General features: G+C 40.9%; 1 long non-coding RNA gene across 1 annotated transcript; it reads right to left on the reverse strand.

Annotated features, from left to right (window-relative positions):
- LOC117351328 lies at positions 1-25,219 on the reverse strand. The gene is made up of 4 exons (XR_004537386.1): positions 25,163-25,219; positions 19,425-19,640; positions 8,467-8,522; positions 1-1,570 (listed from the first exon to the last, which is right to left on the reverse strand). It is a non-coding gene; the product is annotated as an uncharacterized LOC117351328 (long non-coding RNA).
- Between the last annotated feature and the right edge of the window lie 209 nt (positions 25,220-25,428).

The following is a 25,428-nucleotide window of genomic DNA, read 5'->3' on the forward strand; positions in this document are numbered from 1 at the left end:
TTTATTTTATTTAAACTTGCATTTGCCACATTTTCCAGTAGAATCAACAAAGTAAGTAATGTTCATTTTTCGTTTATGACTTAGAAGGGCAAGGGGTGTCCTCTTTCTCACTCAGCTACTATCAGATATAGAGGCCCTTTTATTAAGCCATGGTAAAATTTGCAGTTGCTGCTGCTTAATGCGAGACTTTACTGTGCGATAGTTGCAAATTTTAAAGACCATTTTCCCGGCATTTGCCCTTATAGGAGCTGTAATAAATTTGCAGACAGCACACGGTACTGCGCTTGGAGTTAGCACAGAAGCACTTAGCACTTCCAATTTAAGTGATGGTAAAAGTCCCACATTAACTGCAAAAGTGCCAATTAGAGCACTAATTACAAAGCATCTTCCATGCCAATTGCTGGCCCGACACCCCCCTAATATAAAAAGCACTTAACGCATAGTTTATTACATTAATTGTAAAAATATCCCAAATCCTCTATACATGATTCTGGAGTAGTGGTTAGAACATGGTAAGCTGCAGGTTAAGTGAGCTCCTTATCTTTCCACCTAAACCCATCTCTCTCCCCATTCTCTATTTCTGTGAACAAAGCCCTCATCCACCCTGTCTCGTCGGTTCGCAGCCTTGGGGTAATCTTTGACTTGTCTCTCTCCTTCTCTTCACATATCCAACAGACTGCCAAAACTTGTCGTTTCATTCTCTATAATATCGCTAAATTCAGACCCTTCTTTTCTGCATTAGGCGCCAGATACAGAATTTGGGCCTAAGTGCTTAGTGTGGTTTAGTAGGGCCCTATAGAGTCTTCATAGCTGAGAGGACCTTTCCTGGTCCACCTCCAAAGGAACAACACCTTCTATCCATTCCATCTTTGAGGATTTTCAATACACGGCGTACCAATATTTTTTTTTAGGCGCAGCCCCCCCAACTTTGGAACTCCTTACCTATCTACATTAGGGAGGAAACAGTACTAGATAGATTTAAAGGCTCCCTAAAAAGTTCTCTATAAAGATGCTTTTGAAATCTGAGTTTTGGCCATTGCAACATTGTACTCTCCCACTCCAGTAATCTGATAAATTCCTACTCTCAGTCTTATTTTTGGCTTTACTTGTATCCCTCCTGTTTGTTTGCACCTTACATGTTCTGCTGTCCTTTAATCACTGTAGTTCTCCCCCTTTTCCCTAAGTATCTTTGTTAGGCTAGTTTTGTTAATTATGTAAGTCTGTTCATATATATTATTGTGTCCCCCTTTTTAATACTGTACATCGCTTAGAAATCTTGATAAGCAATTGAATCAAATTTTAAATAAAAATTGAAACATTTCCGTTTAATGCATTTCTGTACTGGGAGTTGCATTCAGAATTGATATCTGTCATCGCTACCATCAAGTGCTCCGTTTGCAACAACAGCGGGCTGGCTTCTCTCGACTGCCCTTAGGAAATTCAGTCAGGAAGCACTCAGCACACTGCGCACAGGCAAGAGGTGATCTGAGATTGAATGCTCACGCCAGACCAACTACTGACTGTCTGCAGTGGAAGGCGGGTCCTCTGTATCCCTTAGGCCATCTTCCAACTTGAGGGCAGCCCAGGAACAAGCATGGAGAGAGGAAAAAGAAACAGAATATTAATCTCCCTTGGAAAGAGGTTTTGACTTTGGAAATTGCTTGAGCTAAGCAGCTCCTTCCTCTTCCTCTACTCAATAGAAAACAATCCTATTTGGTTGTCACAGAGATGCCAAGTTACCCCGTTCCAGGCTGAACTTTTTGGGACAATCCTAATCACATTATGAGACTTATTTCATTGGCAAAATCAGGCATTTCAATTAGAGAATGACACGGGGACAACTTTTTCTCCGTCCCCGCGGGAACTCATTTTCCTGTCCCTGCCCCATTCCTGCAAGCTCCATCCTCATCTGCACAAGCCTCAAACACTTTTAAAATCATAAGTGTTCAAGGCAGAGCTTACAGGAATGGGACAGGACAGTGAAATTGAGTTCCTGCAGGGATGGGGACAAATTTGTCCCTGTGTCATTCTCTACTTTCAAATATCACACTACTTTGGTATGTAAGTTCAAACTAGGACCGGCCAAAAAAGTCTCCAGCCTGGAACAGGGTAGCTTGGCAGTTCTGTTGTCATCACTGAGAAATAACTAGCTTCACTTCAAACGAGTTCTGAATTTGGACATGTGTTTACTTTTATCCAGGAATGGAAAGAACATAGTGGCATATGGGGGAAAATGGTTAATCTTTCACACAACTGTCACAAGAAAACAAGTGGTGAGAAGGTCTTGTTGCTTGTTATGTCCACATCCTCCTTTGCGTCACCGGCCCAGATCTGGCGTCTCTGCTGGCTGTACCCCTGTGAGAGGTGACGAGAGAGCTTTGGACAGACACGATATTCCCGATGGCGTCCTTGCTTCCTGCTCAACGGGAGTGATCGTGTCATTCCAGGGCAGGTTCTCTCCAACAAGCTTCATTCCTTTCTTGGCCAGCAATGCAGAAATTGGCACTGTCCTTTTAAATCATAGCACAGAAAGCGAACACATCCAAGGTACAACAGGAATTACGAGACTAAAAGATACAAAGAGAAGCATCCTGCAGGTTTTCAAATCTCCCGATCAGACACAGGAGCGGGGCACTTTATCTCAGCATTACAAAATAAGAACGCTAGCTAAGGTTCACTGCAAACACATCCAATTTATTTTCCCTCCCCCCAATGAGGGAGAAAGTCCAAGAATATGTCTCCCATTGCCTTGCTTCTTGAACTAAAGCCCTTTAAAGCAAACCTAGAGTAAGTACTTTATTTTATATGGTTCTCTATAAGTGCAGGAAACACAATTAATTTTTGGAATAGACCTCGCTTTTCCTTCTTGTATCATAGCCAGACCCTATCAACCAAATTCCAACAGAGCTCCTAAGCCTGTTGACCATAGGTTCTCCTCTTTGCACCATGGATCACCTCTCATAAATATGTCATTCCACTGATTTACTACAAAATGCAACTGTCCAATCAGAACTCTGCTGAGACCTACCTCACATCCTAAAATGCAATGTAAGGGACAATTCATCAACGGGTGCCCATAGGAATAGCCTACCAGGGTGCTTCCCCCTAGCTAGAAACTTATAGAAGATCTCTCTTCATTGTCATGGGACCTAAACTTTGGAACGCTATGCTTTCAACTCTCCGTACATTGTCCAGCTTTGGATCTTTCAAGAAAAAGCTCAAGACTATTCTTTTCCTTTCTGCCTATGTGGTCTTCATGAGTGTATCCACTGTCTGTCTTGGTTCGGTGTTTTTGATAATTATCACTAACTGGTCGTCTTTTGTTTCATTTAACCTCCCTCCCTCCCCCCCCCCCTTTTTATCAAGCTGCGTCAGGGTGTTTTTTTATCGCAGGCTGCATTTGAAAAGTTTTGACGCTCATAGAATTCCTATGAGCGTCGGAGCTACCTTTTCTCTTTCCAAACCATAATCTTTCACATGTGACACTGAGCTTCATCCCATTGCCTTAGAGCAGTGGTCTCCAACGTGGGGCCCCAGGACCACATACAGCCCCTGAGATCCTCCATTGCGAGCCTCAAACAGCTGAAATGCTCTTCAGATCCTGAAGTTGAATATCAAATTGCCCCCTTGATATAATAACCGCAAACAATCTCTTAAGTGTGTTACTCAGGTGTCTTTTATGGAATTTGCTACTTTTGACAATCCAAAATAAAGTGAGCTTTTAAAATTTATCCTTGAAGTGTTGCTGAATCAATAATAGTATTAATTTTTAATGTTTAATACCCAGTCTGAGCAAGCAGTTCAAGGCAGTTTACAAAATTAGTAGCATGTGTAAGCATAAAATCTTTTGAGAGCAGAGTTCCAAGATTTCCTCTTTAAAAAATGAGGACACCAGGCTCTGCCCCATTCCACCCCCAGCCTCCCCTCCACATGAACCTCATGTCTCCTTCCCTGAACTCTGGAGGACCTCCACTCATGCGCGAACATTGGCACAATGATATGTGCATGCATGTGATGCCATCACACCAAGGTCCACGCATGTGCAGAGGTCCTCTAGATGTGGTCTTGACCTCGGGGCCTTCCAAAACCCAGACAAACTGGGTTTTGGAAATCCCTCCGAGCTAGAGAATGACACTGGGACAAATTTTTCCCCATCCCCGCGGGAATTCATTTTTTCAAGTTTCAAGTTTAATATGTTTTTGATTAATCGCTTCATCTAAATTCGAAGCGATGTACAATATGATAAAATTACAATGTAAAAACAAAATCATAGAAGATAGTACTAACAAGGATAAAAAACAAATTTAACGAAACTGGAGACAAAAGGAAAATATGGGGATGAAGTTACATTTTAAATAAGGTAGAATATACATAAAGGGAAGGCACATAAGGGAGGGATAATGATAATAATTATAAAAGATAAAATTTAATAGGAGAGTAAAAATTGGAAATGAGACTCGAAAGAATAACTTTATGAGATTCTCATGATTATCAAAAAGACACTTAGGAGCATAATTAGTTTATGAATGCGTCATTAAACAGGAATGTTTTTAGATTACATTTAAATTTTCCTAAATTAGTTTCTTCCCTTAGAAAGCTCGGTAGAGAATTCCAAGTCTGGGGTGCAGTGACTGAAAAAATAAACTGACGACACGTATTTATTATTTTTAGCGATGGAATCGTTAGAAGATGCTGTTGGGCAGATCTTAAAGTTCTATTAGCTGTATAAGGGATTAGCAGTTTGTGAATGAAAGCTGGAGTTTTATAAAGAAGTGATTTAAAGGTGAGCAAACTGAGTTTATATATTATTCGATGATCCACCGGAAGCCAATGGGCTTCCTTAAGGAGCGGCGTTACGTGATCAAATTTTTTTGCTTTATAGATAAGTTTAATGGATGTATTTTGTATTATCTGTAAGCGTTTTATTTCCTTTTGTGCTATACCTTTGAACAGGGCATTACAGTAATCTATCTTTGAAATGACAAGTGAATGAATGAGGATGTTTAGAGAATTGGCATTAAGGAACTGTGATACAGAGCGGATTTGTCGAAGCCTGAAGAATGAAAACTTTATAACATTACTAATATGCGAGTTCTTATCTATATCTTTTGTTTCATGAGTAAATCAAGAAAAATGTTGTTGTTTACCTGCAATTACATCACTTTCTTTTCCAGAGATAAATAAAAAAAAAAAAAAAAGATTTAACATCGATATGTGAACATCTCTTAAGAAAGAACTGAATATTTCATGGGGTGTCCTAATTTTTTCACATGACTGTATATGCACACATACACACACGCACACACATACATATTTATTCAGTTTTCTATGCCGTTTTCCCAGGGGAACTCAGAACGATTTACACAGATTCATTCAGATATTCAAACATATATACACATATACTTTAAAGCAACGCATAATGATTACTCTAAAATCTGACAACCTTTTTTGCTTTTCAAATTCTCTGTACCCAATGCTGGATTATTGGAAAACATTTCACGTGAAATTCAGAATAGCTTAGAAATCCGATTCCAGAGCAGGTGAGTGAATAGATTTAGGCACAGGTGAAAGGAGTGCATTTGAGGTGTGATACAGGCTACTGAATGATATGATTATAGTGCAGAAAAGAGCTTTAGTGTAATTACAGAGGTCTGGTGAGATTCAGGTAACCCCTGGGAAAAGTGATTTGGATGCAGGTGTGACATATGTCCTAGAGAAGGGGTTCTCGACCCAGTCTGTGGGACACAAATAGCCAGTCAGGTTTTCAAGATATTCATAATTAGTAAACATAAGACACATCTGTATGCATTACCTCCATTCTATGCAAATCTATCTCATGCATATTCATTGTAGGTAACTAGAAAACTTGACTGGCTAGGTGTGTCCCGAAGACTGGGTTGAGAACACCTGTCCAAGAGACATGATAATTTAGCAAGAAAATTAAGCAGGGGGGTAACAAATTAATGTTATAGTACAATGGATAATATCAGAAATGCAGTTGATAAGGCAGATAAATTAATAGTCTTGGTGTATAGCCACAAGGATCCAGATCATCTCTTGAATGTTGGATCCCTTTTTGTAAGTGAAGGCTGAATTGTCTTGTCTGCAGCAGCAGAGTTGGGGTAGGGGTGGAGGATGATAATTCCTGGCTATGTATTCTCAACGATCGGCGCGAGTCCTTACCTCGTTCGCAGCCTGTCCTGACCTGGAGCGGAGAAAGTGGGTGTCTGTGCAGGAGAACAGGTAACAGAATCCAACAGCAGCTGTGATATTCTGAAAACAGCTGCTTTTGGGATTCCGTTGTCTGCTCTTGTGCTGTTCTGTGTCGTGGTGGGTGCTTTGTGCAGGCTGGGACCTGTTATTCAGACCTAAAGAGAGACCTGGAATTTGCACCACAGTCGTCACCTGGAAATGCATCCTGCATTCTGAAGGCTGTTTCGCTGACAAATTAACAAAAGAGCTGAAGGAAAAAAGGAGTAATTAGCCCTGATTCCACAATATATAGGCTCCTTGTGAATCCCCAACCAAAAACAGTGCTGCTGTTCCATACATACAAATGGTAGGCATAGAGGACGGTGGGAGAAAAAACAGGCCCCTATAAAATATAGGCCGCGAGTTCTTCCAGATTTGAGAAAGGAGGTGATAAGAAATTGTGGAAAGCCTCTGAACTTACCTCTGGCTCCTTTCCCTTACAAGCAGCTGAGTAATTTAGTTTTTACAACAATAGGCTAAGAACTGGGGAGCCAGGGTTCAAAACCAGGGCTCTGTGGCTGTGGGCAAGTCTAGGGTTACCATATAGCTCTAGAAAAAGGAGGAAAGATTGAAACATCCGGGAGTTACTTCCATTGGTTCAATGGAAGTAAAACCCAGATGTCTCAACATGTCCTCTTTTTTCTGGATCCATATGGTAACTCTAGGCAAGTTACTTCTCTACTGATTCAGATCCAGCTGAAATAAGTTAACTCAGGCAAAGAGTTTAACCTTTGATCCCAAATGTAACTCATCTTGAGCTAGGATTTGGAAAAATCAACATACAAATCCCCAAATTATCCAAACAGGTACGTAGAGAACATACTCCTAGTACGTAGGGTAGATTTGAGGAATACTTGTCTGTACTGCTGAAAGTGAATTGTTCAGGATAAATACTGCAATTAGATTCCAGCTCTTGTATCACATGCTCACTGATCACTAACAGTGAAAGTCAGATGTGCTCACCAAAACAAGCAGATATTATATTCACAAGTGGATTCTAATATTCAGAAAGTCCCGAATTGACAGCTTTGAAAGCTAACGTCTTCCATGTTCTGCACAAGCACATCCACGTTGACCATTAAGTTTCCCCTCACACTACCCTCATAAGAGTATCGCAATGCATAACAGAGTTGGCAGCGAGGTATCATATCCTCAAATGTCTGCTCCTGAGGAGGAGTAACCCTAATGGTTAGAACGGCACACTGACAAATCTGCGTTGGACAATTGCGCACACGACAATGACGCCCCGTCAATTGCGGCCTGTGACTTAATCTGCCATAAGTGGATATCTGGAAAGCCCTGATTTGCTCAGACTCCTTAGGCCCCCAACACTAGATATGAAGTGAATCTTTTAAGTGTAGTGGGGAGGGTCCCTACACCCCCCCCCCCTCAAAAAGAGGGTTATTTTGTAACCCTCAAAAAAACAAAATAGTATCCATTAAGTGTGCACATTTCTCGTGCACGCAATTGTCGTGTGCGCATTTGACGGGTCACCGGTTAGAACCAGAGGAACTAAGTTACATTCCCACTGCAGCTCCTTAACCCTCCGTTGCCCCAGGTGAGATACCTGTTTTTACTGCAACCCCAGAAAGGTGATATATCAAATCCTATCTTCTTCTCAAGCGCCATAAGCAAACTGTTCATGGCGTACGGAATACATTCTTCGTAAAGGCATAAAGCTTACCACTCTTGGTGCCGGTTGTAGAGATTTTCACCAACCGCATGAAATCCAACGTCTTCTGCTAGATGGTGCATGCATCCCGGCTGTAGAAAGTACAAGCCAGAGCTTCTGCCAAAGGATAGTTCAAGGATGTAGTCTAAAGGGAATCTTAACAGACACTCCTCTCTGTAAGGGGAATAGTGGGGAAGGTAAGCCCCACACAGATGGCCATGTCTCAGCCACTCCCAACTAGACTGACTATAGGGAGAATTGATGAAGCCTGGGCTAATTCTGCTCTAATCTGTATTCTGAAACCTGAAGTTGGAATACTGCCGTTTCCAGAGGGGGGAAGGGATAAGAGAATAGCATACAAGCTTGCCAGTCTGGCAGATCTCCCAGCAGGATTCAGTGCAGTTAAACCTGTAGAAACACCTGTTGGAGCCAAGGAACGAATGAACCATTTTAACCCACACAGAACAATACAAAGTTAGAGAACAAAGCAATCACCTGTACATTTTTAAAGAAACAGCAGATAATTTAACTTTTGTACAGACCTTGCTGCTCAGTCTGGGCACTTTCCAGCAGGGACTGATGGAGCGGTTTTAAAACACTAGACAAAAGAGCCAGAGAACCAAGAAATTCAACACTGGTGAGGGGTGATGAACAAAGACAAACATTTAATCCAAAATTAGTCACTGCCCCGCTCCTCACCTGAGGAATTAATTCACCAGAGATCTCTCCGTTTAAGAGAAAGCTAGGCTCAATTAGATGTGGAGGGGCATTTTCAATATGACGTCTTAAGTCCAATTTTTGCTGAAAACGTCCAAAAACCAAGTGGTGAACATAGTGATTTCGAACCTGGGAAAGGTTTTTTTTTTTGGTTTAGAAAATCACTGTTTTCTGGACATTTTTATGCTCAGTGCATCTATCGTTTGGTACTATTTTTGAATAAAAAAAAATGTCCTAGGAACAAAAAAAACATACAAATATAAGCAACTGAGATGATGTGTTTTAGGGTTGGCCAGTTTTCTTGGTTATAATGATGTTCATCGTCAAAGCAACCTGTATGTTTCATGTAATTTTATATTTGGTATGTAAGTGTACAATTTGTTTTATAGTGTGTTCATGTCAATGAGATTTGTACGTTAAATGTGATGCCTTAATTTGTATGTAATTGTGTAACTCGCCCTGGATAAGGCAGGAATAAATAAACAAACTGGACACCACAACAATAGCCCTTATGCCTACAGGTGTCACCGATATGTATATACAGTAGGTATTTGATGGTTTTTGAGACCTGACACTACCAGATCCACCCAAAAACTTAAACTATCTTACCCCTTGTTAAAAGGCGTCATCTATGCAGGAAAATTAGGGAAATCTCTTTTCTTCAAAACCACTGAACTTTGGAATAACCTTCTTGCCCTGCTGCGGAATCTGGGCTCCTTCCAATTATTCCGAAAGCATCTGAAAACTTGGCTATTCTCAAAATTGTAAATCTCGCTACCCTCTTAACAATCACTAATTCGTATTATGTTTTTCCTTCCTTATATTAAAGTTCCTGTAAATCGTGCCGAGCTCTGTCTTTATGGAGAGGATGCGGTATATAAACTTAAGGTTTAGTTTAGTTTAAGCTTTCTACCACAAGTGTACCAGTTAGAGTGGGTTATGGGCCTGGCTCACCTTCTCTACAGGCCACTCCATTGACCACTAGACTACTACTTTTAATTATTTCTATAACGCTACCAGACGCACACAGCACTGAGAAGAAATAGTCCCTGCTCGAAAGAGCTTACAATCTAAACAGGCAAGACAGACAAAGAGGATGTCATGGATACAGTTAAGGGGAACGGTTAATCAGTGGGCTGGGTTGGAGGGAAGAAGAGTAGATTTAAGGATTGAAAGCTACTCCGGGGACCTGCTTGTTGCTCTAAGAGGAATGGCCAGTATATCTGCAGCTGTACTGTCACTTTCACCTTTTAGGGGGGACAGAGGTTATCACCACTGGGGGATTAAGAGGGGAGGGTAATGATTTTATCCCTCCAGTAATCATCTGGTCAGTTTGGACACCTTTTTGACACTTAGTTGTTATTGAAACAGGCCCAGCCTAAAACATCCTCTTTTGTGGCCTGAACGCTTTCTACAATCAAGTTTCAAGTTTTATTTAAAATTTGATTAAAACACTTATAAAAAATTTCTAAGAGATTTACATTAATAGAAATGGGCATATAAGAACATATAAGAGACAGACATAAACCATGACTAACTTGAAGCTTTATTACCGCAGAAAAATGTCTAAATCATAAGTCCACCCAAGTCCCACCAAAACACACTTCTAACATACCCCCTAGAGATTTAGATGTACTGCAGACAAACTGCATAAAAACCATCTTAAAAATGGGTTATGAAAATTTTAATTTGGATGTTTTGGAGAAAGAAAATGTTCATCTCCTACTTTGTGCCATTTTGGGGGGATGTTTTTCTTTTTTGAAAATGAGCCCCTTAACTATTGAACACACAGAGGGTTATTTGTACTGTATTTGATTTGGTTACGTTGGTTAGTTTAAATCTCTCCTTTATGAACACACCAAAGCAATGACGAGAATTTGAAGGATGTCTAGGGAGAGACCCCAATAAATAAAAGAAGGTAATTGCAAAGGTTGTTGGAGAAATCTCATCTGGAATATTGGGTCTGGTTTGGGGGGACTACACCCCCAAAAGGTTCTAGACAAGAAGGCAAGCCAGACGAAGGCTACCAAGAGCTCTATTAAAGATCTGGGGGCCATTGACAACTTATTGTAATGAATAGACACCATTTCCAGTGAAAGTATATTTGCAAATGGGGGAGGAGGGTGGTTTATAGTTTATTGTGGGTTTAATCAAAAGAAAAAGAATATTTATATTGTATATTTTTGATTAAATGTTAAAGGAAAGGGGGGGTGGGAAGGGAATAAATGTATATATTTGATGTTATATTAGAAAGAAATTCAAGTGATGTATTTAATATCAAATGTTTTATTATTTGTACACTTGATGAAAGATTAAAAATGAATAAAGAATTTAAACAAAAAAAATCTATTTCCTCTACAGGGAAAACAAAAAAGCGAAAAATAACTCATAAGAAAAGTTTTTGTCAAACAGATAGGATATTTTAGAACAGTGCTTCCCAATCTTTTATTTTATTTATTTATACTATTTATAATCTGCTTAAATCCTAAGCGGCTTACAATAAAAACATTAATAAAAAGAATGGGTAAACATCAACATCAGATAAGGTGAAACCCTTATATCTTCCCACACAATTACTCTATTGCAGAACTGAATCAAAACAAACTCTTATCCTAAAAAGAAATTACTGATGTTACTTAAATTTCTGAACAAAAAAGTATGTTTTGAGCAGTTTCCGAAAAATGTAAAACACTTTTACATAAACGTATTACTCCCGAAATTCCATTCCATAATATTGGGTCTGCTACCGAAAAAAAAAGGACTTTCTGGTCAAAGCATATTTCACAGCCCCCCTTTTTACACCCTGCCAGAGAATGGTTGATTTTCCAAATTAAAAGCCATGTGCTAATGTTAGCATTAGCACATAGCCAATACCAAAAGTGAGTGCATGAACCCTTACCATCATCTATTTTGTAAGCGGTAAGAACGCACATGCCAATCCCAAGCTAATCAGTTAGTGCGCGGAAATATAGCTGTGATTTGTACTGTCATGCCTACTCTCTGCCCCCAGACATGCCCTTCCCCCCAAAATTTACAAAAATTATTTAGCACGTGTTTTGCATGTGCACATTTGGAACTTACCGCAGCTTAGTAAAAGGAGTCCTTAGAATGATATGTGTTAAGTCACCAAAAAATAATCTAATCTAAGGCTTGGCTTTATATACCAAGTCATCATTCTAAGAAAGCTCGACTCGGTTTACAATAATTAACTTAACAAATAAAAAACATAAAGAATAAAACTAAGTTTCGGGAAATTAATTTTCAAAGTGTTTAGCAAATAAAGTGGTTTTTAAAGATTTACAAAAAAATTGAAATGAGCCAGGATTCCTTAAAAGAAATGGAAGATCATTCCAAAGTTGAGAAAAACAAAGATTGACTAAAGATCTTGACTCCTTTAATCCCTTTCTTGGAAGGAAGAGATAATTTAAATTGTTGATTACCTCTTGCAAAGGAGAATCTGTAAGCATTCCAAGATAAAAGAAGGAGAGGAGTGAAGATATCATATAGGATTTTAAAGACAACGCAAGCACATTTAAATTGAACTCTAAAATAAACTGGGAGCCAATGGAGACTCTGGAGCAACGGAGTCATGTGATCAAATTTACGTTTCCCAAAGATCAATTTTACAGCAGTATTTTGAATCACAAGTGTTTGTAGTACTGAGGTAGATAACATTACAATAATCGAGGCGAGATAATATAATTGACTGAATTAATATGGAAAAATGTCGATGATGAAAGAAATGTCTAACCTTCCTCAACAAACGCAGGTTAAAGAAACATTTCTTGACCACAGAGTTAATTTGATCCTTAAAAGAGAGAGAGAGGAGTCGAGGAGGACTCTCAGAACCTTGGCAGAAAGCTCAATCTGTAGAGAGGATCCAGAAGCGATATACTAGAAACCAAGTCTTTATTTAAATCAATGAATGTTGTTTTTATGTGGTTCATCTTTGTGATAAAGGAACAAGGACCTGACATGGTCCATGTTTTGATTAACACATCTTCCTCAGGGGTCTGAAAAAATCCTTAGGAGGAAATTTTTTTTTACTCAGAGAATAGTTAAGCTCTGAAACACATTGCCAGAGATTGTAGTAAGAGCGGATAGCGTAGCTGGCTTTAAGAAAGGTTTGGACAACTTCTTGGAGGAAAAATCCATAGTTTGTTATTGAGAAAGACATGGAGAAGCCACTGCTTGCCCTGGATCATTAGCACGGAATGTTGCTACTCTTTGGGGTTCCGGAATCTTTTGTTATTCTTTGGGATTCTGGAATGTTGCTACTCTTTGGGTTTTGGACAGGTACTAGGGACCTGGATTGGCCACCATGAGAATGGGCTACTGGGCTTGATGGATCATTGGTCTGACCCAGGAAGGCTATTCTTAATGGGTCAAAATAATGTACTATAAATCCGAATCTCATAGTAAAACGTTTTGTGGCCCATAAAGGATTTCTTCAGACCCCTGAGGAAGATGTGTTAATCAAAACATGGACCGTGTTGGGCCCTTGTTCCTTTATCACAAAGGTGGCCCACATTGAAACAACAGTGTGGCGTGTGGAGTGTGTGGCGTGTGGAGTGTGTGGCGCAGTGGTTGGATCTACAGCCTCAGCACCCTGGGGTTGTGGGTTCAAACCCCGCACTGCTCCTTGTGACCCTGGGCAAGTCACTTAATCCTCCATAGCCCCAGGTATGTTAGATAGATTGTGAGCCCACCGGGACAGATAGGGAAAATGCTTGAGTACCTGATTGTAAAAACCGCTTAGATAACCTTGATAGGCGGTATATAAAAATCCTAATAAACTTGATATAAACTTGAACATTCATTGATTGAAATAAAGACTTGGCATCTAGTCCATCGCTTCTGCAGTATTTTTCTTAGGTTTTCTTTTTGACGTCTACTGAAGCTGTGTTGGATTCCTCTCTTTGTACATGTGTTAAATCACTCCAGCACTCTTTATATCATTTAACCCTCCACTGCCTTAGATTTATAAGCCCTCTGGGATCAGAAAAATACCTAGTGTACTTGAATGTAATTTCACCTTGAGTTATTACTCAAAAAGGTGTACACTATCGCCAAATAAAATAATAAACAAACAAATAACGAACATAAATGGGATTTATTTTTTTATAGAAGGTATAATTCTCCTGTTTTGGCACTAGTTGTGATGTAATGTGTGGCTAGTTGTTACTCCCCTCCCCCTTCCCCCCCCACCCTTATTGTACCAGCCTTCATTTTCAAACAGCCAGGAAGGGCCCATCCTCATCTCATAGCTCAGAACCTCCTTGGCCTTTAGCCTGTGTGGTCTAGCTGGTTTTAGATCCTGCTTATTTGGAACAGGGTGTTCTGTACACATGATGGCACTGTAAATAAGAGCTCCTGACGGTTTTTAATTCCTGGCCAGTGCACTTCTCTTTGAAGGTGGAACGAATGCTAATGCTTTCAACATGGACAGAAGAGATCACTGTTCTCTCTCTGAAATACAGAAGTGCATCCACCTCAGCATAATTCAAAGGGTGGAGCTTTCTCTTTCTAAATATGATCTATGCCTTAGACCCACTGCATTGGTTTGGGATGGTCTTTTTCATTTCCCTTTTGTCTTTTCATTATGGTGACGCCACTGAATTATATCTAAGGCCTTCTGTTCTTACGTCTTTATAAATTCTACATTTAAGTGTTTATTTTCTAGCTAATTGGGAGGCGCATTAGGCACTAACGCAAGCTTTACACAGCACAAAAACTGCTTAATGTGGGATGTGCTAAAGCCTTAAATGTTAATTTAAAAATGTCCATGCAGTAAATACTTTATGGAAATTTTTAGGGAACATATCAGGTATAAAGAGTGGACATTCCTGCAGAAACCAATTAGTGTATCTACCATAGATGTCGGCACGGGGGAGGCCACGTGGGCCTTGGCCTCCCCAAAAATTGGCGGTCAACGGTTAATGCCTACTCCCCCACCCCCTCACCTGTTTCCCAATGTTGTACTTTATATCTTTGAGGCAGCATCAACGAGCAGGCCTGCCCCGGAACCCTTCATTCTACTTCTGGGGACAGGCCTGCTCATAGATGCTGTGTGGCGCCTGCCCCAAAGATATAAAGTACAATTCTGGGAGGAGGTTGGAGGTGGAGTCGGGAGCTGGTGACGGGCCATTCCGCAGGATTCCGCTGGGGTTGGGGCGGAGCTCCTGGGCCCACCCCCAAACCAAACAGTGTTTCGCTGCCTATGGTATCTACATTGCCACATGCTAATTGACTAGTACATGGATAACACAGGAGCTCTTAGGCCCAGATCCTATAAAAGACCCCTAAAGTTAGACATCGATTTAGGTACCTAACATACCCCTCCTTTTACAAAATTGCTGAACTGTCTTTTAGCGCAGGCTGGCGTGCTGAATGCTCTGCGCTGCTTCCGATGCTCTTACGGTTTTGTAAAAAGGGGGGTGGTGTTAATTTAAAAGCTTAATCGGTGCTTATAACAAGCTTACCTCCCCCCCCTCCCTCCTTTTATCAAGCTGTGCTTCCCAGCACCATGAGCTAAATGACGAGCTGCCCATAGGATTAGCAAGGGCAGCTTGGCATTTATTTTGCATTGCTTGACAGCGTGACTTGATAAAAAGAGGGGTTAATTGGCTCAATAATTAACATAAACTAAAATGAATTACTAGTTAGGCAGGGCAGCTCTTGGGCGTGTTTTCCATGCAGGCGCTTAAGGATTTAGGCGCCGGTATTTAGGCCAAGAAAACCCTGGTATAAGTAGGGTACGCCTAAGATTTTGACACCTACCTAAGTACAATTTAAGCGCCACTAGGCGCAGTTCTAGAAATGGCGTCTAACTGAAGATTGACAGCCACTATGCGCCGCATTCCTTGTAAGCGTCATTTATAGAATCAGGGCCTAACTGCCTCCAAATTAGATGGTATAAATTAGGGGTACCAGATTTTACTTGTCTTGTCTGGTGGAATCAAATATGCATCTTTGAGTCACTTAACAATCATCAGTGCAGAAAGGGCAGAAAACCTGAGTGGAGGATGCAAGATAAACCAAGGAAGGATGAGAACTGGGGGTTTTGCAGTATTTATCCAATAAACACCTATTTGAATCATTATTATTGGTTTTTGGGGGTTTTTTTTACATAGGGGATCTGTTATTGGTGTTTATTAGTTACAAGTTAGAAGTCTTAATTGTATTAAAACAAATCAAGCAGAGAAAAGGCTGAGCTCTTTAAAATATATTTGAAGATGAGACCAGTATGGTTGGAATAGATGAAACATCCTGTTTTTGTGGCCCACATTTATTTATTTGTTCAATTTTCTATACTGTTCTCCCCAGAGTTCTCAGAACAGTTTACATTAATTTATTCAGGTTCTCAAGCATTTCCTGATGGGCTCACAATCTATCTAATGTACCTGGGGCAGTGGGGGGATTAAGTGACTTGCCCAGGGTTACAAGGAGCAGCGTAGGTTTGAACCCACAACCTCAGGATACTGAGGCTGTAGTTTTAACCAAGAGCATTGGAGATAAGGTGGCTTGAAGCATTTCTGGTCTCCCTGCGCTCATTCCTGGGCTGCAGAGAAGCAGATGCAGAAACACAAGAGAAGAGGCTTGAGCTACATGAAGTGCTGTAGGACAAAAACATTTCATTAAAGCAGCACTCCAGCTTATATTTAAGGGCATATAAAGTGATCAGCAATTAACAGATTTAGGACTGGTGGGTTTTTAGTGTCGGCATTAGCTGTCAGCAAGAGATCAGTTTTAGCCATTTTTACGTATCACGCTCTTTTCGAAATCAGATTGCTCTACTTTTAAACAGAATGTCTTTTCTGTAAGAAAAAGGAAACCACAGCAGAAGTGCTATGAAGCCACAGCTGGAAAGAACCTTCCCTTTTGGCAAGTAGCTGCTTTCATTAATACAACAGCACAAATTAAATATTAAATTATTTGCCAATTAAATAAAAACCTCTGAAAATCCTGACTTGAACAAGTCATTCTCCTGCCCCCTCACTTTGCCACAATGATCCACACCCTTGGATCCTAAGTGGGGAGTGTGATTATGGTTTTATTTGATAACCTCCAATAAAACACCCCAGTGCAAACATTAAATAAAACAAGGAGAGGCTCCTGGCTGTTTAAATCAATTGTGTCGGGCTAACTGGGCTCATTAAGCGGCACTTAACGAGACAGGGCCACCGAATATGCCAAAACAGGCTATTGTGTGGATGGTCTGGGGGCGGAGTCAGCACTTATGTGGTTATGTGAGTTTTTCAGCACATAACTGCAAAAAGTAACCACATAAGGCACAGTCCTATCTTTATGTGGTTCACCTTATGCAGTTAACATTCAAGATCCTACATGGAGAATCCCCCGATAGATTCCCCAGATTTGATGAACAACGCAACACTAACCGTTTGATATCCTTTTCATCCATGAAAGGAATAAAATATAGAAGGATTCACTGTGACTCTGCTGGTGCCGGTGAACGTTTCAAGAGGAATGCAGGGGACGGAGAGGCACCGGCACACCTGCCCCCACTTCTGACTGCGCCACTGTTTCTAGGTTGCAATTCATAAAGATATAAACAGGATGGAGTTGGTCAAGAGGGCAGCTACAAAACTGGTCAGTGACTTCCGTTATAAATTACATGGGGACAAACTTATAGACCTCAATACATGTTCTCTGGAAGAAAAACAAAAGGGATGGGCTACAAAAGAGGCATTTAAATACCTCCGTGGCATTAATGTAAAGGAGGTGAGTCTATTTCAATTGAAGGAAATCTCTGGAATGAGAGGACATAGGATGAAGTTAAAAGGTTGTAGGTTCAGGAGTAATCTAAGCCAATACATTTTACGGAAAGGGTGGTAGATGCATGGAATGGCCTCCTAGTGGAAGTGGCGGAGACAAAGACTGTCTGAATTCAAGAAAGTGTGGGACAAGCACATGGGATCTCTTAGGGAGATGACATAGTGGATGGGCTATTTGGCCTAATCTGCCATCATGATTCTACTTATATATTTGGATACTGACATTTTTTGCTGACGAAGAAGTAGGTTCTCGCCTTCAATAGCTTGTCATAAAATGTATGAAGTTAGTCCAATGAAATAATCTTTTTGGGGGGTTGTGTTTTAGCCTAATCAGTGCAAATGGATGTATACTGTATGTTCTCATGAAAATGGGTTGGATTTTGAGGAAACAAGATAAGCATGTTTAAAAGCCAGCAGAGAGAGGGGATGAGAAATAGGAGAGGAAGAGAGGCCAGTACCAGCTGTAAACTGCTTTGACATTAACTGCAGAAAGGTGGTATATCAAGTCCCCTCTCCTCTGTCCAGCTTAGTATAATGATGTCCATAGGAGGGCAAGGTGTATACAACCTTCTTTTTAACTATAGGAACATCAGCAAGATCTGGAAGTAAAATGCTCTGTGAAAGGTAAGCAGGCAGATGCCAAAAGTCATTTCATCCTGTGCATTTGAGTGTGTGGGAGCAGGAAACCAGTTTCTCTGCCTCAGATGTGAAAACAGCCGGGGGCACAGTCAGAGAATGAATGGTTCCAGGGCATGTCCTCAAGCACACCCGTGACTTCTTCAGCAATGGTGCTTTTTAATTTGAATTCTAAGCTGCTGTGATGGGCTTCTTGTTTCTGATGGCGGTCAAGCAAATTGTTAAATAAATCTGCCCATCGGGTTGATGTCCCAAGAGTACACTGAAAATCTGTGTTAAACTGTTAGTGCCTGCGTACTGCCTTGCCCTGTGCATCTCATTACTTCAACACTGGAGGTTAACAAAGGGATGAGGTGCACTGAGGACTTAGTTAAAAAAAAAAAAAAATCAGCAGTAGGTCAGAATTGTGTTTGTGTGCAAAACCAAAATAAGCTGATCGTCTGTGCTAAAGTGTACTAAAACGTCCTTACAGTTTATTCACTATAAACTGAAAAAGTAAAGTTTTCATAGGAGGGCAATTCCTGCAAATCATTTTCCTGCCTGTGTATTTTTCTTCTGGTTCCATGTGGATCATTGAGGGTTGCATCGGTGCACTGAGTCATAGTGCCTTAGGGTATTCTGAGGCTGTTTTACTGAGCTGCAGTAAGTGCTAGCACGTGATGGCAGATAAAGGCCAAATGGCCCATCAGGTGACCCATCAATTGCGCCCCGACAATTGCGCTCCATATTGCCCCGATCACAATCCACAGTGGATACTTTTTGTCTTATTGGGGCGTGACGGGGCAGGGATTGGGGTGGGTCTTGGGGGGTCTGGATTTTCCAAACGGAAAATCTGGTAACTCTAGTAAAAGACACAACAGAAGGGAAAACTTCAATATCAAAGAACCCCCCCAAAGAAAAATCCTAAAAATAAAAACAGGGATAAAAATAGCAAAATTAAACAAGCCTAACATCTGGAGCCCAGGTGTTGGAAGGGAAGACAGGGTCCTGTGACTGTCATCTCTACTATTTTGCTCTTCTGGGTTTTATGCGCTCCTGTCTTATTGTGTTATGTTCATATTTTTGCCATGCATGTTGCCTCAGATTTTGCAAAATACAGGATGTCGATCAAACGTTTTCAATTACTACCATCTGGATTATTGACAGAAACAGACTGAAAGATCCCCATATAACTTTAGGTTCATAAAGTCACTATCTGATATGGTGGAGGTGGGTGAACACAAATCTCTACCATTTTTATAACAAAAAAATATATACATATATATATGTATATATTTTATATATATATATGTGTGTGTGTGTGTGTATATATATCCTGTGTCCAAGAAGCTCTAGCAAGTCAGGCTCCTTACCTGTGCTATTGTCCCATAGGTGTCTCAAATTTCCCATCTGGAGAATGAATGCATGCCAGCCTGTAGGAAAAACACCATATGTCTCTCCTTCCCCAGGATGAATGAATTACTTAAGACAACAGAAGCTTGTTCTTTTCTCCTATTGATATAGAAGGATCAGCTTTTTTTTTTTTTTTTACCTCGGTGCCACTGTGTGTAAATAATAAACTGCTGCACCTGCAAAAAAAACAAAACCCCAAAACCCCCAAATTATTAACTTGATAATTTCTAGTAAAATCTAATCAAAATTTCTTAATCGCTCTTTTCCAGCACAGGTTCAAGGCGATTTACAGGATGAGGCCCATGAAACAGCATGGGGAAAATTTACAATATCAGAAAAAAATAGTCTCCTCTCCTCCAGAAACGTCAGAATCACTGTCACTATTTTATTTGTTTCTTTAAAATGATTTCTTTTTCTGTGTTTCATGTAACAAGGTTTTCTCGTGTGAATTGTATTTGAAACTTGATAATTAAAAATAAAATAAAAAAATCACTGCCACTAAACACGTTCAAAAACAGTGGCGGACACTCTTACTGTGCGTTTCATTTCATTTGCATGTTTAACCCCCTCTTTTAGCCGTTTTCGCGCAGCACACCTTCGTAAAAGGAACCCTGAGTGTCTTTGCTTTTTTTGTGTAAATATTTCTACCTATGGGATTTGTTAGGAAACTCTGATGCAACTGATACAGTTTTTCCTGAAGTTAATTGAAATCACCGTTTACATATAATTGATGAGTGCAGTATTTTTGGCCCATGATTGGTGTGCGTTCGCTTGACTGTTTGGCATTAGCTTGAATTAAGCAGAGCCCTATGTTCACTGAGGCCTTTTTTTTGCCACTGTTTTTAAATGTGTTTCGTGACAGTGATTTTGACGTCTCTGGAGGAGAGGAGAGTTTGTTTGTTTTTCTGATCATTTTTCCTGCTCTAGCCCTTGGGACAATTTTTCTGTGATTAGGAGAAAATTTACAATACACAGATGAAGAAGGTTATACAATGGATAGAGAGGGAGGGTTACGTTGCAGTAGGAGGAAGTGAATGAAATGCACTGGGAGAATAGCATCATTGTTGGAGTGAGCACATGGTGTTTAATTAGAAAGGACTTTGTCAAATAGGTAGGTTTTCGGGGAGGGGGGGGGTTTCTTCTGAAGGTGAAGTAGTTTAGTTCAGGTCTTATGGGTGTTGGAACAGAGTTCCAGGTTTGCATGGCAATAGAGATGAAAGAGAGCACTGAATGTTTGCTTGTACTTCACTCCCTGGATGAGCATTTAATGGGTGTTGTTTATCCCGCTTGAGGTGAAGAAAGAGGAGAGCAAATGGAGTATGTCCCCCGGTGCGTTGGTGTCCCATGCATGACTGATTAGATTCAAACAATTTTTATTGATGCAAACATCATCGAATACAACAAATAGAACATCAAAGCGCATCAATAATGCATCGACTTTTATAATATAATATACATAATAAAAGACAAATTCCAATTTCAATAAACCCCCACTTTATCTATATGTGTTTGAACCTTTACCGTCCCTCTCCACACCCACCCTTCCCCACCCAATAGTACTCTCTACCCAATGATACTCTCTTCATTTAACTAAATAAAAACCCAATTAAGAGATCCAACTTAAAATCGCACTACAGCCCTTAAGCCTCAGGCCTTTATAGGTAGCCAGAGACATGGGGGTCCTTTTACCAAGGCACCCTAGCTGTTTTTAGCGCACACTAACGCATCTATTATAGTTTAGCGTGCCTTAGTAAAAGGACCCCATGGTCGTGTTTCTGTAAGCCGAATATCAGCCTGATAGCAGTGTTTTGGATCAGTTGGAGTTCGTACATTAGGGCCACATAGAGAGCGATAGCCATGTTACTTCACTTTTAAAAGTAATATATTGAAATTAAACAAAACATAACATAAAGGAGATAAGGTGATACTTTCTTATTGGACTTACTTTCTCCCTTTTTCTCAAGCTGTGAGTTAAATGCCGAGCCGCCCATTCTATTCTTACGGGTGGTTTGGCATTTAGCTCACATTGCTCGGCAGGTGGCTTGAGCATCTGAATAAATGCATGTAAACTGTTCTGAGCTCTCCTGGGAGAACAGTATAGTACAGGGGTAGGGAACTTCGGTCCTCAAGAGCCGAATTTCAGTCGGGTTTTAAGGATTTCCCCAATGAATAGGCATAAGATCTATTTGCATGCACTGCTTTCAATGCCTATTCATTGGGGAAATCCTGAAAACCCGACTGGAATACGGCTCTCGAGGACCGGAGTTCCCTACCCCTGGTCTAGTACATTGAATGAATGAATAAATAAATAAATAAAGGAGGGGGGGGGTTGAGGTTCATGCATTTCTATGGAGATTTGGTGCCTTTATAAGATTTGGAGCAGTTTTTCTTTTAGTAGATGGTCAAAGAAGAACAACAGGGAAAGAGAGAGCTAAAAAAAGGAGAAATATGAAAATAAGTGGGATTATAGGGTTACCATATGGCTCCAGAAAAAGGAGGACGGATTAAGACATCCAGGCTTTACTTCTACTAAAAGCAATGGAAGCAAGGAGGACAGATAATAATAGCTTTATTCCGTCATACCTTTTCAGTTCAAGACAGTAAGGACATGTATTGAAAGCAATGGAAATAAAAGCCGGATATCTCAATCCATCTTCCTTTTTCTGGGCCATATGATAACTCTATCTGTAGGAGCTCCTACTTTCTTCATTCTCCCCATGAGCCATTAATTTCTTATTTTCACAATCATTTCTAGGGCATGTCCAGGTGTACACAGCACTTTCAGACACTAGACTAGACAGTCCTTGCTTCTTGAAGCTTACAAAGACAGACAAACAAGTGAAAAAACACAGAAAGAACGTGTTGGAGCACGGTCTTTGAGCTAAAACAGTATGGTTAATTATCCCTGCCTCACCACCCATCAAGACCCACGCTGTGTATAATACAGTATATGTGCTGCTTCAACCACCCCCTACACTGATCTATGGGCACCGAATCCCACAGCTGCCAGCTCTGGCCTATCATTTCCTCTTCTCGACGTGCATATCAGATAACGATCCTCAGCCCCCTTCTCTCTGCCTAACAGACAGCCTGCACTAGGTTCACCCTCTGTCTTCCTGCTCTAACTGGTCGCAGGACTCCCAGTCACATATGCTTCCTCACTGCAACCACATAGAGTACCATGGATGTTATGCAATCACTTATGCGCCAACAGTCTCGTTTTCTCACAGTTCCAATTGGAAAAATGCCTTGCAATATATGTACAGGCAGTCCCCGGGTTAAGAATGAGTTACGTTTTTAAAGCTGTTCTTAAGTTGGATTTGTATGTAACTTAGAACTTGTAGATTTTAAGATTCTTGCTGCTTACCTCTGCTCCCAGCTGACAAAAGGGCCAACTGTCCCTACCAGTGTGCTCCCTCTAAGGTACAACATGCACAACCACACATTGTTCTTAATGTGGCCAAGCGTCATTCCTGAATCTGCTACAGGAGAAGTGTAGGAGTCTAGGCCACTGGAAATACTGCTCAGTGAAATCAAATGCAGTCACAACTGCGTTCTTAAGTACAAGTTGTACTTAAGTCAGGCGTCTGTAACTCGAGGACTGGCTGTACATGACTCACATAAGAACATAAGAGTTGCCATACTGGGACAGACTGAAGGTCCCTCAAGTCCAGTGTCCTGTTTCCAACAGTGTCTAACCCAGGTCACAAGAGCATGGCAGAAACCCAAAGAGAAACAACATTCCAGAGCTGATGTCATAATGCCTCATTCCACCAATGCCTATGAGCCAACCTCATCAGTGATGTCACAATGGCTTGATTATTTCTATACAGGCAGTACCTGGGTTAAGAACGAGATATGTTTTTAAAGCTGTTCTTAAGTCGGATTTGTATGTAACTCAGAACTTGTAGATTTTAAGATTCTTGCTGCTTACCTCTGCTCCCAGCTGACAGAAGGGCCAACTGTCCCTAAAAGTGTTCCCTCTAAGGCAGAGATTCCCAACCCTGTCCCGGAGGACCACCAGCCAGTCAGATTTTCAGGATAGCCCCAATGAATATGCATTGGGAAGATTTGCATGCCTGTCATCTCCATTATATGCAAATCTCTCTCATGCATATTCATTAGGGCTATCCCAAAAACCTGACTGGCTGGTGGTCCTCCAGGATAGGGTTGGAAACCACTGCTCTAAGGTACAGCATGCCCGACCATGCATCATTCCTGAATCTGCTACACACACATGTAATAAGACTGCCTCTGGTTTTCTTTCCAAGAAGTGGACATGGCAACACTGTGCCGGTTCTTGTGAAGCTCATACATTGATGTTTCTGAACCTGCAGTTGTACTGCCGTAGTCTTTATTTTTGGGTCACAGTGAGAGGAAGAACTTTGTACGTCTATTGAATGTTAAATGTACAGCATTGCTTATGATAAATTGTAGTAGTACATTTTGTCATGGCAGGAAGACGCGTCTATGAGAGTACGCCAGAGGTGTGTGATTGAATTTTGTGTTCAACGTGGAAAAAGTGGCAATGAAACTCTTGAAAATGTTAAGGCAGGCATACGGAACTGCATGGAAAAAGTTCGCTTCAGAGGATGACGTGAAAACCATCACTGCTGCTGCGCTAAAAATTATAAGAACATAAGAACATAAAAATTGCCGCTGCTGGGTCAGACCAGTGGTCCATCATGCCCAGCAGTCTGCCCACGCGGCGGCCCTCTGGTCAAAGACCAGCACTGTTGCCAAAGAGTCTACGGCACGTCTTTGAATAGTTTTTGTAATACTGGAAAAAAAAAAAAAAAATGGATTGAATGTGAAGGATGCTGCTTTGAAAAAAGAAAACTGTTCCGATCGTGTGGAGTCATCTGATTCTGGATTTTTTAAAAACCCAGTCTCGTTACTTTTCAATCAGTCTGGGTATATAATATCTGTCTGAAGATACTGCTTCTCTCTTCTCTTTTTCTGTTTTCATATGCCAGTAACAGGTGTACCCTATAGAAGCTTTTGTTCCAAGACTCTAAATGGAAGATCCTGTGTCCTGGTAGATGCAGGATTTCCTCCTGTGCCTAGGGCAATTCAGCGTGAAGCTCTTGGGTACCAGCTACCAGTTCCACCACTGGGCACCAGGTCTAAAAGTTACTGTAGTTTAGAGCTGGATTTAAGGTTTTGGCAGCCACAGTGAGAGCAGACAGCAGATCCCAGAGGAGATCCAGGAAAGGGGTTGGAGACTCCAAAGAACAGAGGAAGGCCGTGGTGCCCCTTTGAAGTGGCACATTCACATTGCACTATATATATCAAGTGGGATTAGGCTCTGCTTTGGTGTCTTCAAAATCTGATATCCCAAGCATTTCCCTATGTTCCCTAAATCCAGGACTATTACAATCTGCATTAATTTTGCACTCAAGCCAAACTTTCTTCAAAAATCATTAACACTTAAGTTTGCAAACTTATAGGTTTCAAAATTTCAACGCCCTGAAAAGTTCTCTAAGACTTACTTTAATTATTCCCCCAAATGCAATTCTAGGATCTTCCCATAGCCCTTGATATCTAGATTTGTCCAGCTATTAATCTAAAAGTGTTCCCAACTCATGCACAGGCATAATGCCTCCTCGGTCTCTCTCACAGCTGAACTGACCTTTTGAGACATCACTTACTATGGCCCCACTTTAATCAAAAGGAGACGAAGGGGGTCGTAACTCACCAACATTCCTCTTCTCTGCTCTACCTGTCCTGGGAGCTCCAAAATCTTCTCTTCTCCTGCAACACACAGGCACACAAATACCTCCCTCCCTCTCCTCCCCTCCCAACATAAAAAAACCCAGCCTTCCAATCAGAGGCCGATCAAACCCATCTCATTTACCAACTTCCTCTTTCTGTGCATTTGCAGGCATTTTCACTTTTGATATGATGCCAGCTGTGCAAGTCTGGACCTTCCAATCTTTTGTTTAAGCTTTTCCTCAGTGCCCG

This window comes from Geotrypetes seraphini, chromosome 17 (assembly GCF_902459505.1).
Source record: "Geotrypetes seraphini chromosome 17, aGeoSer1.1, whole genome shotgun sequence".
Lineage (NCBI taxonomy): Eukaryota > Metazoa > Chordata > Amphibia > Gymnophiona > Dermophiidae > Geotrypetes > Geotrypetes seraphini.